The 10,678-nt window shown below is 43.1% G+C and overlaps 1 pseudogene; it reads right to left on the bottom strand.

Annotated features, from left to right (window-relative positions):
• Window positions 1-3,887: 3,887 nt before the first annotated feature.
• On the bottom strand, window positions 3,888-10,130 carry LOC135364801 (glyceraldehyde-3-phosphate dehydrogenase-like; annotated as a pseudogene).
• Window positions 10,131-10,678: the final 548 nt, after the last annotated feature.

Here is a 10,678-nt window from a genome sequence, read left to right as displayed (position 1 = left end):
GAATCCTTTCTTTGTTCACTCGAGCTGGGAAGTGATGGAACGCTTCACAGTATCCCACATACCCTGCAAGGCCTTGTCGTAGCTCCACGGAAATCATGAAACCCTAGAGATGTATGCAGAATTTGGGGGCATTTTCTCTCCTACAGAGAGAAAATTTTTAATATGGCTTTTAATGTAATTCTTCAAGGGCTATGTGACTCTTGCTCGCAAGAAGTTAAGATACAGGACCTACCTTAGAGGGAAAAAGGCCGAAAATTAATCTAACTGGTCAGTTGTAATGGAAGCGGCTTCTTCTTCTTCTTCTTCTTTAATATTTATTTATTTATTTAAGAGAGAGAGAGAGAGAGAGCAAGTGAATGAGCAGGGGGAAAGGGCAGAGGGAGAGGGAAAGAGCACCCCAAGCAGACACCAAGCTGAGTGGGGAGCCTAACACAGGGCTCGATCTCACATCCCTGAGATCATGACCCGAGCGACACCAAGAGTTGGATGCTTAACCGACTGCACCACCCAGGTGCCCCGTGAAGGAAGCTTCTTACACAGTTTATTCTGGATCTGGTTCTTTCTATAGTTAAGCCCATAGGCTAGCACAGAACCCACAGTTAAAGGACTTGGCAGAGAAGAGGTTTTGATGGATAGTGAGGACTACAGGGAAGATTGTCTAAAATCTTAGAAACTCCAGTCTCTCTGTAGTGACAGACGTTAGGATTGCTTGTGTCCCTCAAAGCACAAAGGTTCACAGCTTCAGGGTCCTCTGTCCACCCAGATGTCCAGCAGAAGCCTGCACAGGGTTCTCTCTGCCACCTCACCCCCAGCACTGACACTGATCTTGCCTAGGTCACAAATGTTGCCCAATCCATTGGACACTTTTTGTCCTTGTCTTGTTTGACATGTTCATATCATCAGGCACTGTTGTGTTTGCTCCCTTATTTTCAAACTGCTCTTCCCTTGGCATTTGTTAGAATGAGTCATTGAAAATAACAAAAAGTTCAGCTCAAGCTCGCTTAAACAACAAAGGGGATTTATCATCTCCTGAGTCAGTCAAAAGATCAGTGGCAAGTGGGCTTCAAGTACAGTTTGATTAGGGCACTGGCTTTGCAATTCTCTTCAGTGTATTGGCTTTGTCTTCAGTCTGTTTTCCCTGATGATTGTATAATGGCTTCCAACAACAAATAAAGCTCTGTAGGTCATATCCAAGGGGGAAAAAGAATCTTTATCTTTGCTCTAATTGGACTGTCCTGAACCAATTGCTATGGCCAGGGGAATGCCATTTGCTGTTTGGCTTAAGTCTGGGTCACTTCATACAATTACTATCACAAGGGACTGAAATTACCCCTGTAGCTAGGGATGAGGGGGACCCCATCTAAAGTACAAGGCTGAGGAGCAGAATGGATGTGGGAGATGATCATGATGTCCCACATTCCATGGCTCTTCTTGTTTCTATTTCACATCTGCTCCTTACCATCCTGCAACTCCTCCTCCTCTTCTAACTCATCTTCTAAATGCCTAACCTGTGTTGAACCTCCCATGATATGTTCTTGAGTTCCTTGTACTTATCCTATCAGATTACTCACCATGTTTCATTCATTTACTGATAACTCACTTCCTCGTCAGTCTAAGGTCCATGAGGGTAGAGTACATGTGTTTACTGTTCACCTTGTTGTGCGTTATGACATCAAGACCCAGCATAGACCAGGCTCAAAACATCTGTGTTCAATAAGGACTTGAGTACCCACCATTTAAGAGATTTCCTTACTGGAGTTGGTAATACACCTACATCAGAGCCCTTGTGAGTGATGCCTTTGAGTTGTACAGGACAAAGCCTGTGTGCCCAGACATGGCAGCCCAGGTAGAGTGGTATGATTTCCAAAGAATGGAGGAAAACATCCAATCCCAGCAGATATAGCTATCCCCAGAAAAACTGTCCCTCACCAGCCACATCTTTCCTAAAATCACCAAACAGCAATACTCTTGGGGTTTAGTTCTACAGTTAGTATCAATTGTCAAAAATACAGGCTGGCCAGCATTCTCCACCAGGAAAGAGCCAACCTTCAAGGATGTGAAATGATTATGACAATAGACAATTCTAAGGTAATTCATCACCTTCAATGTAGAAAACATTCTGTCTTTTCAAAGGCATTTATTTGCATGAAAGATGGCATGTGCTTTGGGAGGAATTCCTGGAGCCTCTTAGGGGAGGCAGATCCAGTAAGTGATAAGTGACTTCATACAAAAAGGCTAATTCAGGGGAATGATGCACTTTATAAAATAATGCTTCACTTTACAAAAATATTTCCCTCCAGTGTTTCTTTCTACATCTAGCCCGTATTAGCATGTTAATAACATGAGACAATTTTATAAAAATAGTGATGGCCTCATCACTTTTAGGGGGCACTCCTGTTGTGGGAATGATGGGCCTAAGGATTGGGCAATGTTTACAGATCAGGGCAAGACTTCAGCTGTTATTGGCAAGGACCCTCTTTCCCCCATCAGATCTATATTCCAGCAACTCAAAGTGCTACCAGCTGAAACCTCCTGAGGCTCCCAGGAGACAGCTGTGGGGCAGGGATGCCATCGTGGATTTCACAAGCGGGAGGGAAATCCCGGGCTCTGAAAGACTGAGTGACTCATCCAAGGTCACCAGCAAGTCAGTGGGCAGGCTTGGGGCCCTCCCTGCTGGCAGCCCTGCCCAAGCGTGCTGCGGATTTTTAAAAGCTCAAAAGTTCCTTCCCCCAGAAGCTCAATTCCCCTCCCCTCGAGTGTGGGCTCAACACTAAGGGATAGAAAACAGAAAGGGAAATGTAGTAACTTTACAGAAGAGAAATCTCACAAATACCACCTTCCTGAACGTGAACACCAAGGTTAACATCACCAGTAATAAGATAATCGCGGTCATGTGCCCCTGGATACAAGCAGTGAAAGGCACCTCATCTCTATAATATTCTTCTCAAACCCTGTAAACTTCAGTTTAATTATGAGGACATATCAGTCAACCCCAAATCGAGGGACATTCTACAAAACACCTGACCACTGCTCTTCAAAAGGGTCAAGGTCATAGAAGTCAAGGAAAGACTATGGCACTGTCACAGACTGGAGGGGACCAAGGAGACATGAAGCACTAAATGTAATATGGGATCCCAGATGGGACCCTAGAACAGAAGACTGGCATTAGGGGGAAAGCTGGGGAAATCTGAATAAGTCTGTTGTTTAGTTAATCGTATTATACCAGTGTGAATATCTTAGTTTTGACAATGTACTGTGGTTATATAAGGAGATGATATTAGAGGAAGCTGGGCAAAAGGTATTTGGGGACTTTGTACTGTCTTTGTAACTCTTCTGTAAATCTAAGATTTTATTTTCAAACAAAGTTTTGTTTTTGTTCTTAAAATCCAGAGGTGATTGAGATGTTTAATCCTCCATGTCTTTTTCTTTTGGGAATGGGGTGGTGGCAGGGGGCAGCATCATGGAGGGCTTGCATCTGGCCAGGCTGGGAAGTTTTGGCTTCTTCTGGGGAAAGAGCTGCATCACATTCCCTAAATTCTACAGAATGCCACACCACCCACCCTGTGTTCTGAGATTAGCCCAGCTGCCTGTTGGAGGGCGACAGTGCCCGGGAACGTCAAGGAGGCTCAGCCAGACAGCTGGGCCAGCAGAACCAGGGAGGAAAATGAATACAATATGGATGCAGAAGTCAGGATGCTTCTCAGACTGATTTTCAAGACTTAGGGAATCTCATGATTCAAGAATATTAAGTTAATCCATCACCATTTATTAATCACACCTATCAATATGCATACATAGTGGTCAAAAGGAGAGGAGTGGAGCTCAAGAGTTTTGGGGTTCTATGGTCGGGGGAATCAATGTTTCTTGCCTACTCTGAGAGTCCCTAAAGATGGCCAGCATCAATTTCTTCTTGTCAAGGAGTGCACACAGCTCAACCCATCACTGGCTGGGATTTCTTTTCTCTTACCCTTCAATCTGAGTTGGCTTTTGATTTGGCCAGTAGAATATGGCAGAGGTGATGCTGTGCTGGTTCTGGGTCTAGGCTTTAAGAGTGTGGTGCTTCTGCTTTTTCTCTCGAAGCTCTGACACCCCAAGACCACCCTGCTGTGAAGAACCCTGACTTAGCCATGAGGAGAGGCCAGAGAGAGGAACAATGAAGTTCCAGACATGTGAGCGAAAACTTGAACCTTCCAGCCCAGTTCAGCTGATGCCAAAAAAAGCAGAAGAATCGCCCTGCTGATCCCACTCAATTCACAGAACCATGGGAAATAACAGAATATTGCTCTTGTAAACCACTAAGCTTTGGGTTGATTGATCATATGGCAATGGATAACTGAAACACTCACTGATGTGCTTTTTTTTTAAAAGATTTTATTTATTCATTTGATAGAGAGAGATCACAGCAGGGGGAGCAGCCCAGGGAGAGGGAGAAGCAGGCTCCCCGCTGAGCAGGGAGCCCAGATGTGGGACTTGATCCCAGGACCCTGGGATCATGACCTGAGCTGAAGGCAGACGCTTAACTGACTGAGCCACCTAGGTGCCCCTCACTGATGTGCTTTTTTTTTTCTTTTTATTAAACTTTTATACCTGTTCTCATACATTTCAATGCTTCTTTAAACTTAAGAAATCAGAATAAAAGGAAAGATATGCCTCATTTATATAAAGTTGTGAAATATTTTAGACAGATATTAAATAAGGAATTGGATATCAGACTGTGTTACTTCTCTGCTCTTAACTCCTATCGCCTTCCCATCTCACTCTGGATGAAAGCCATGTTATTCATATGGCTTGCAAGACCCCATATGATCTGTTCCCTACCCCTTACCTCCCTGACCTCAACCTCTACCACTCATTGCCTTTGATATTCCTTGAGTATGAAGGGCATGGTGCACATCAGGAACTTTGTATTTGCTGTTCCATGTGCCTGGAATGTTCTCCTCCTAGGTATATTCATGACTTGCTCCTTACTGCCTTCAAGTCTTTACTCAAATGTTACCTTGTTAATGGAATCATTCCTAACCTAATTGGAATTTGCTACTCTCTCCTTCCCTGACCCTTTTACCCCTGCCTTGCTTTCCCATCCAAAGCACTTAAGGCCACTTAACATATCATATGTTATTATTCAACTTGTTTGTGGTCATCTCTCCTGAGTAGAACCTCAGCTCCAAAAACGAAGTTTTTGCTTGTTTTGTGTACTGCTAGAAACCCAGCCCTTAAAGTAGTCTCCACGTCCAACGTGGGGCTTGAACTCACGACCCTGAGATCAAGACCTGAGTTGAGATCAAGAGTCAGACGCTCAACTGACTGAACCACCCTGGCTGCCCCCAAAACCCAGAACTTAAAACCGTGTGTGGCACAAAGCTGACAGTCATTAAATCTTCGTTGGATGGATGAATGAATTTTTCTAAAACCCAAAGCCTCATATCTGGATGGTTGCAGGCTGATGTGTGAAGGACATCCTCACTTCCTGGCAATGGATGGCATTCCTGTTCAACTCTATTAGACAAGAGGGAACCACAAGAGTGGTTAGGAGAACCTCAAGCCAGAGGTCAGCAAACTTTTTCTCTAAAAAGCCAGAGTAAATATTTTAGGCTGCATGGGCCACATGGCCTGCATCACAAACGACTCTGTCATTGTAGTATGAAATCAGCTACGGACAATGGGTAAACGAATGAGTGTGACTTATGCTCCAATAAAACTGTATTTATGGACACTGAAATTTGAATTTAATTTTATGTGTTACAAAATATTATTATTATTTTTTTAAAGATTTTATTTATTTATTCATGAGAGACAGAGAGAGAGAGAGGCAGAGGGAGAAGCAGGCTCCCAAGGAGCAGGGAGCCCGATGCGGGACTCGATCCCAGGACGCTGGGATCATGACCTGAGCTGAAGGCAGACGCTTAACCATCTGAGCCACCCAGGCGCCCAAATATTATTTTTTTTTTAAATTTTTCAACGATTTAAAATGTAAAAACCATTCTAGGCTTGCAGGTCATATAAAAATAGATGGTGGACCAGATTTGGGCTACAGTTCGCTGACCAGTGGTATTGACAATCTCCAAGTGACTCAAAGTGTGGGAGAGGAATTCAATTTCCAGGGAGACTAGCCAGAATATTATTCATTTTTAAAGGAGTATTATTTGTAATACGACTTCATGAATATTCATAGTGATTTTTGCATATGCTAGACACTTTTATAGCCAGCATGCCTGGGTGAGAAAGCGCAGGGCAGGAGCCAAGTTAGAAGAAGCAATCTGCAGGCTGGGTATGCCAAATCCACTAACCTCCTCTACTTCCTTCCTCTGAGAAAGAGAGGGCCCCCTGTGGGAGGAAGCAATGGTAGGCCATCACAGATGGGGCTGCCCAGGAATCAGACTGACAAAGGGGCTAAGGCTGTGAGTTTGTTTCTCATGTGGACCAGTGAGCTCCTGACTGAAGTCCACAACACTGGCCCCGGGCAGCTGTCTCGTGTAGGCTGGACAGGAGGGCAGGGGGAGGCTGGACAGGAGGGCAGGGGGAAAGGGGGTGTCTCACTCAATGCCTTTCTGACCACAGGAGAGAGGGAGGCATTTTAGTAATCAAAACATCAGCCTTAATGTCTCTGGGCATGGCGCTGGCCCTTTGTGACCTCTGGAGGCACATTGTGGGAGGGGCAGGGACAAAAGATGACAAGATGTCACTTTGTACTGAAAAGGAGTATTTTAGAAAAACCTTCAGAACGAAAAATTCCAAATGTACACAGAAGTAGAGAACAAAGTAAAATGAGCCCCCAGGTACCCAATCACCCAGCTTCAAGGGCTGTCAACTCTGGGCCAGACCTGTTTCATCTGTGGCCCAACCCCTAGATGAGTGGAGTAAATTCCAGATATCATGTCATCTCATTAGGTGAAGGCTATTTTAATTACACAGGAATTCATTATTTAGAATTCCAAAACTACTCAAAATTCATTTAGAAAAATGAAAAAACAAGCAAAAGAAAAGCAATAAAAATAATCCATGCTTTTACCAACAAGAGGTAATCATTGTTAACTGTTTCTCCTTCCACATTTTAAAAAACAAAAAAGTATCTTACTATAGATAGCCTTTGGAACTTGATTTTGCCCTTTCTTGATAGAGCTATGACACATCTTTCCATGCTAATAAATATACATCTGCCTTATAGTTCTTTTTGTTGTTTTTGGGGTTGGGTACAGTATACTTTATTGATGGTACATGACAGGGTAGGGCTCCCCAAGCCCCTCCCCTTCTTCAGGGGGTCTGGGATGGAAACTGTGGAGGTTGGGGGATTCTCAGTGTGTTGGGGGATGAGTTGGGGCAAGGACTTCCCAGCAGCCAAGGGTCTCTCTCTTCCTCTTGCTCTCACCAGGGCTGGTGGTCCAGGGGGCTCTTACTTCTTGGAGGCCATATGGACCCTAAGGTTGTTGTAGCCAAATTCATTGTCATACCAAGAGATGAGCTTCACAAAGTGGTCACTGAGAGCAATGCCAGCTCCAGCATTGAAGGTGGGAGAGTGGGTGTCACTGTTAAAGTCATAGGAGACCACTTGGTCCTCGGTGTACCCCAGGATGCCCTTGAGGGGACCCTCCAATGCCTGCTTCAACACCTTCTTGATGTCATCATATTTGGCAGCTTTCTCCAGACAGCAGGTCAGATCCATGCCTGACATATTGGGGGTGGGGACATGGAAGGCCATGCCAGTGAGCTTCCCATTCAGCTCAGTGATGACCTTGTCTACAGCTTTGGTGGAACCAGTAGAAGCAGGAATGATGTTCTGAGCAGGCCCTCGGTTATCATGCCACAGCTTCCCAGAGGGGCCGTCCATGGTCTTCTGGGTGGCAGTGATGGCATGGACTATGGTCACAAGTCTCTCCACAACGCTGAAGTTGTCATGGATGACTTTGGCCAGAGGGGCCAAGCAGTTGGTGGTGCAGGAGGCATTGCTGACCATCTTGAGGGAGTTGTCATACTGTCATGGTTCACACCCATCACAAACATGGGGGCATCAGCAGGAGGGGCAGAGATGATGACCCTCTTGACCCCACCCTTCAAGTGAGCCCCAGCCTTCTCCATGGTGGTGAAGACCCCAGTGGACTCCACACATACTCAGCCCCAGCATCACCCCATTTGATGTTGGCAAGATCTCACTCCTAGAAGATGGAGATGGGCTTTCCATTGATGACAAGTTTCCCATTCTCATCCTTGACTGTGCCGTGGAATTTGTGGTGGGTGTAATCATACCAGAACATGTGGATGTGGACCATGTAGTTGAGGTCAGTGAAGGGGTCACTGATGGCGACAATATCCACTTTGTTGGATTTAAATGTGGCCCTGGTGACCAGGTGCCTAATATGGTCAAATCCATTTACTCTGACCTTCACCATCATGTCTCAGGAATGCAGCTGGCACTGCACCAGAAGAGATGGCTGTCTGTCAGATGGGGAGGAGCAGAGTGCATTATGGTTCTTAATGGCTCTGTCTGTATCCATTATGTGGCTCTTCCTTAGTCTTAAAACCAGGTCCTTATTGGTGTGTATTTAAGTTAATTTAAAATTTTTGCTATTATAATTATCTTGCAATAAACATTTTTGGCCAGATATCTTATACGCTTGTTTGATCATTTCCTTTGGATAAATTACTACCATTCCTAGGGCATAGGGCACCCACATATTTAAAGATTTTTTTTTAAGATTTTATTTATTTATTTTAGAGATAGAGAAAGAGCATGCAAGTAGGGGGAGGTGCAGAGGGAGAGAGAAGGGAGAATCTCAAGCAGACTCCCCACTGAGCACAGAGCCAGACAAGGGGCTTGTACCCACCACCCTGAGAGCATGACTGGAGCCAAAATCTAGAGTCAGACGCCCAACCGACTGAGCCACCCAGGCATCCCTTAACAATTTTTATTCATATTGCCAAGATGCTTTCTAGTAAGGTGATATCAAGGCCATACCAAGTAAACTGGGAATGCATAAGAATGCTCATTTGCCACATCTTTGCCAGCACCAAGTATTAACGTTCTTCTAACCTTTGCCAATTGGATAGGTTGAAAGTTGTTTCTTGTCATTTTAATTTGCATTTCTTTGATCCGAGGGAGGCTATTTTGAAAATGTTGCCTGGCCAAATTTTCAGGTTTATTTTCTAACTTTATTATGGAAAATTTTTAAAATGTAAATGCAGAGACAATCCCTACGTAGCTGTAACCCCACTTCAGCATTTATGATACATGGCCTATCTTGCTTCCCTTATATCATCCTCCTTCCCCTTCACATACATGAATCCACCACATTATTTTAAATCAAATCTCAAACATCATATTCGTTATACATTTTCATTAAGTATATTAAATTTAAAAGGATTATTTTTGTATCATAACCATGATATTATTATCAAACTTAAAAATAACAAATGGGGTACCTGGATGGCTCAGTCGGTTGAGTGTCCAACTCTTGGTCTTGGTTTAGGTCTTGATCTCAGGGTCGTGGGTTCAGGCTCCACATTGAGCTCCATGCTGGGCGTGGAGCCTACTTAAAATAAATAAATCAGTGATGTGGTTATTCTGAAATATAGTTCCTGCTAGAAAGGCAGGCAAATACTTGGTTCTTTCTTAATTTTGCAGCTTTTGCAAAATGAATTCGTTCCCTAGCCTCTTCCAAAATTATCTATGAGAGTTCTTTTATTTGTTTATATTTTAGAATAAAGTTTCTTTCTTTCTTTCCCCCCCTTTTTTTTTTAAGTAGGATCCACACCCAATGTGGGACTTGAACTCATAACCCTGTGATTCAGAGTCACACCCTCTATTGACTGAGCCAGCCAGGTGCCCCAAGAGTTCTTTTAAAAGTATCAGTATGAGTTCATGGATTTGGACATGTTTGATGTGTTTTGATTCAATACAGTTATTATTATTTTTTATGCTCAAATTTCTCTACCTTTGGCCAGTGGGGAGCCACTTCAAGTTCGTGCTGTGTCCTTGTGACATCATTATAGAAGTCTTTGACAGCTTTGCTTTCTGATATGACAGATGTTCCACTCTCATTTTGTACCTTGAAAATCATATTAGTATTAATATAGATATTCTTATTTTGAAACTATTTCCAATATATCAAATGATTATGTTGGTGTTCTTAGGAACTAAGATTTTCACCATCAAAGAAATAAATATATAAAATCAAGTAAGTTAAAATACAGGAATTCTAGGTTAGAATTGGATATTCAGTATAAACTAATGATGTCATTTCCTTTAAAAAAATATTTTCCAATACTTTTCATTTAAACACCTAGAACAATGACCAATCTAACCACAAAGAGAACTCCATTTTCCTAGACTGTGCTTTATAAATATCACTTCTCATTGAAACTAGGGGTCTCTGGATAAAGGTTGATGCCAGGTCTGGGGCAAGAAATTCATATAGATTTTTGATAGACATTTATGTGAGGACATAAGTGTATGTGGTTTGATATTTTACTTATAGCGATTATCTTCATTTAGTGCTATTGGCACATCAAAATCATATTTTTTTGCAACTGAAAAAGTTACAACTTCAGTATGTATTTACTCTTCTTTTTAGGATTACTTTTGAAATGTTGGTATTGTGTTAACAATGCTCACTGAAGCAGTGAAATAAAGCCATATATTGAAATGAGAAGTATCGGTGGAGACACTGCAGAGAAGACCACATTG

This window comes from Mirounga angustirostris, unplaced genomic scaffold, assembly GCF_029215605.1.
Source record: "Mirounga angustirostris isolate CCGP_5_RB_7025 unplaced genomic scaffold, mMirAng1.0.hap1 SCAF_6, whole genome shotgun sequence".
NCBI lineage: Eukaryota > Metazoa > Chordata > Mammalia > Carnivora > Phocidae > Mirounga > Mirounga angustirostris.
This window is presented reverse-complemented; position numbering and strand designations above follow the sequence as displayed.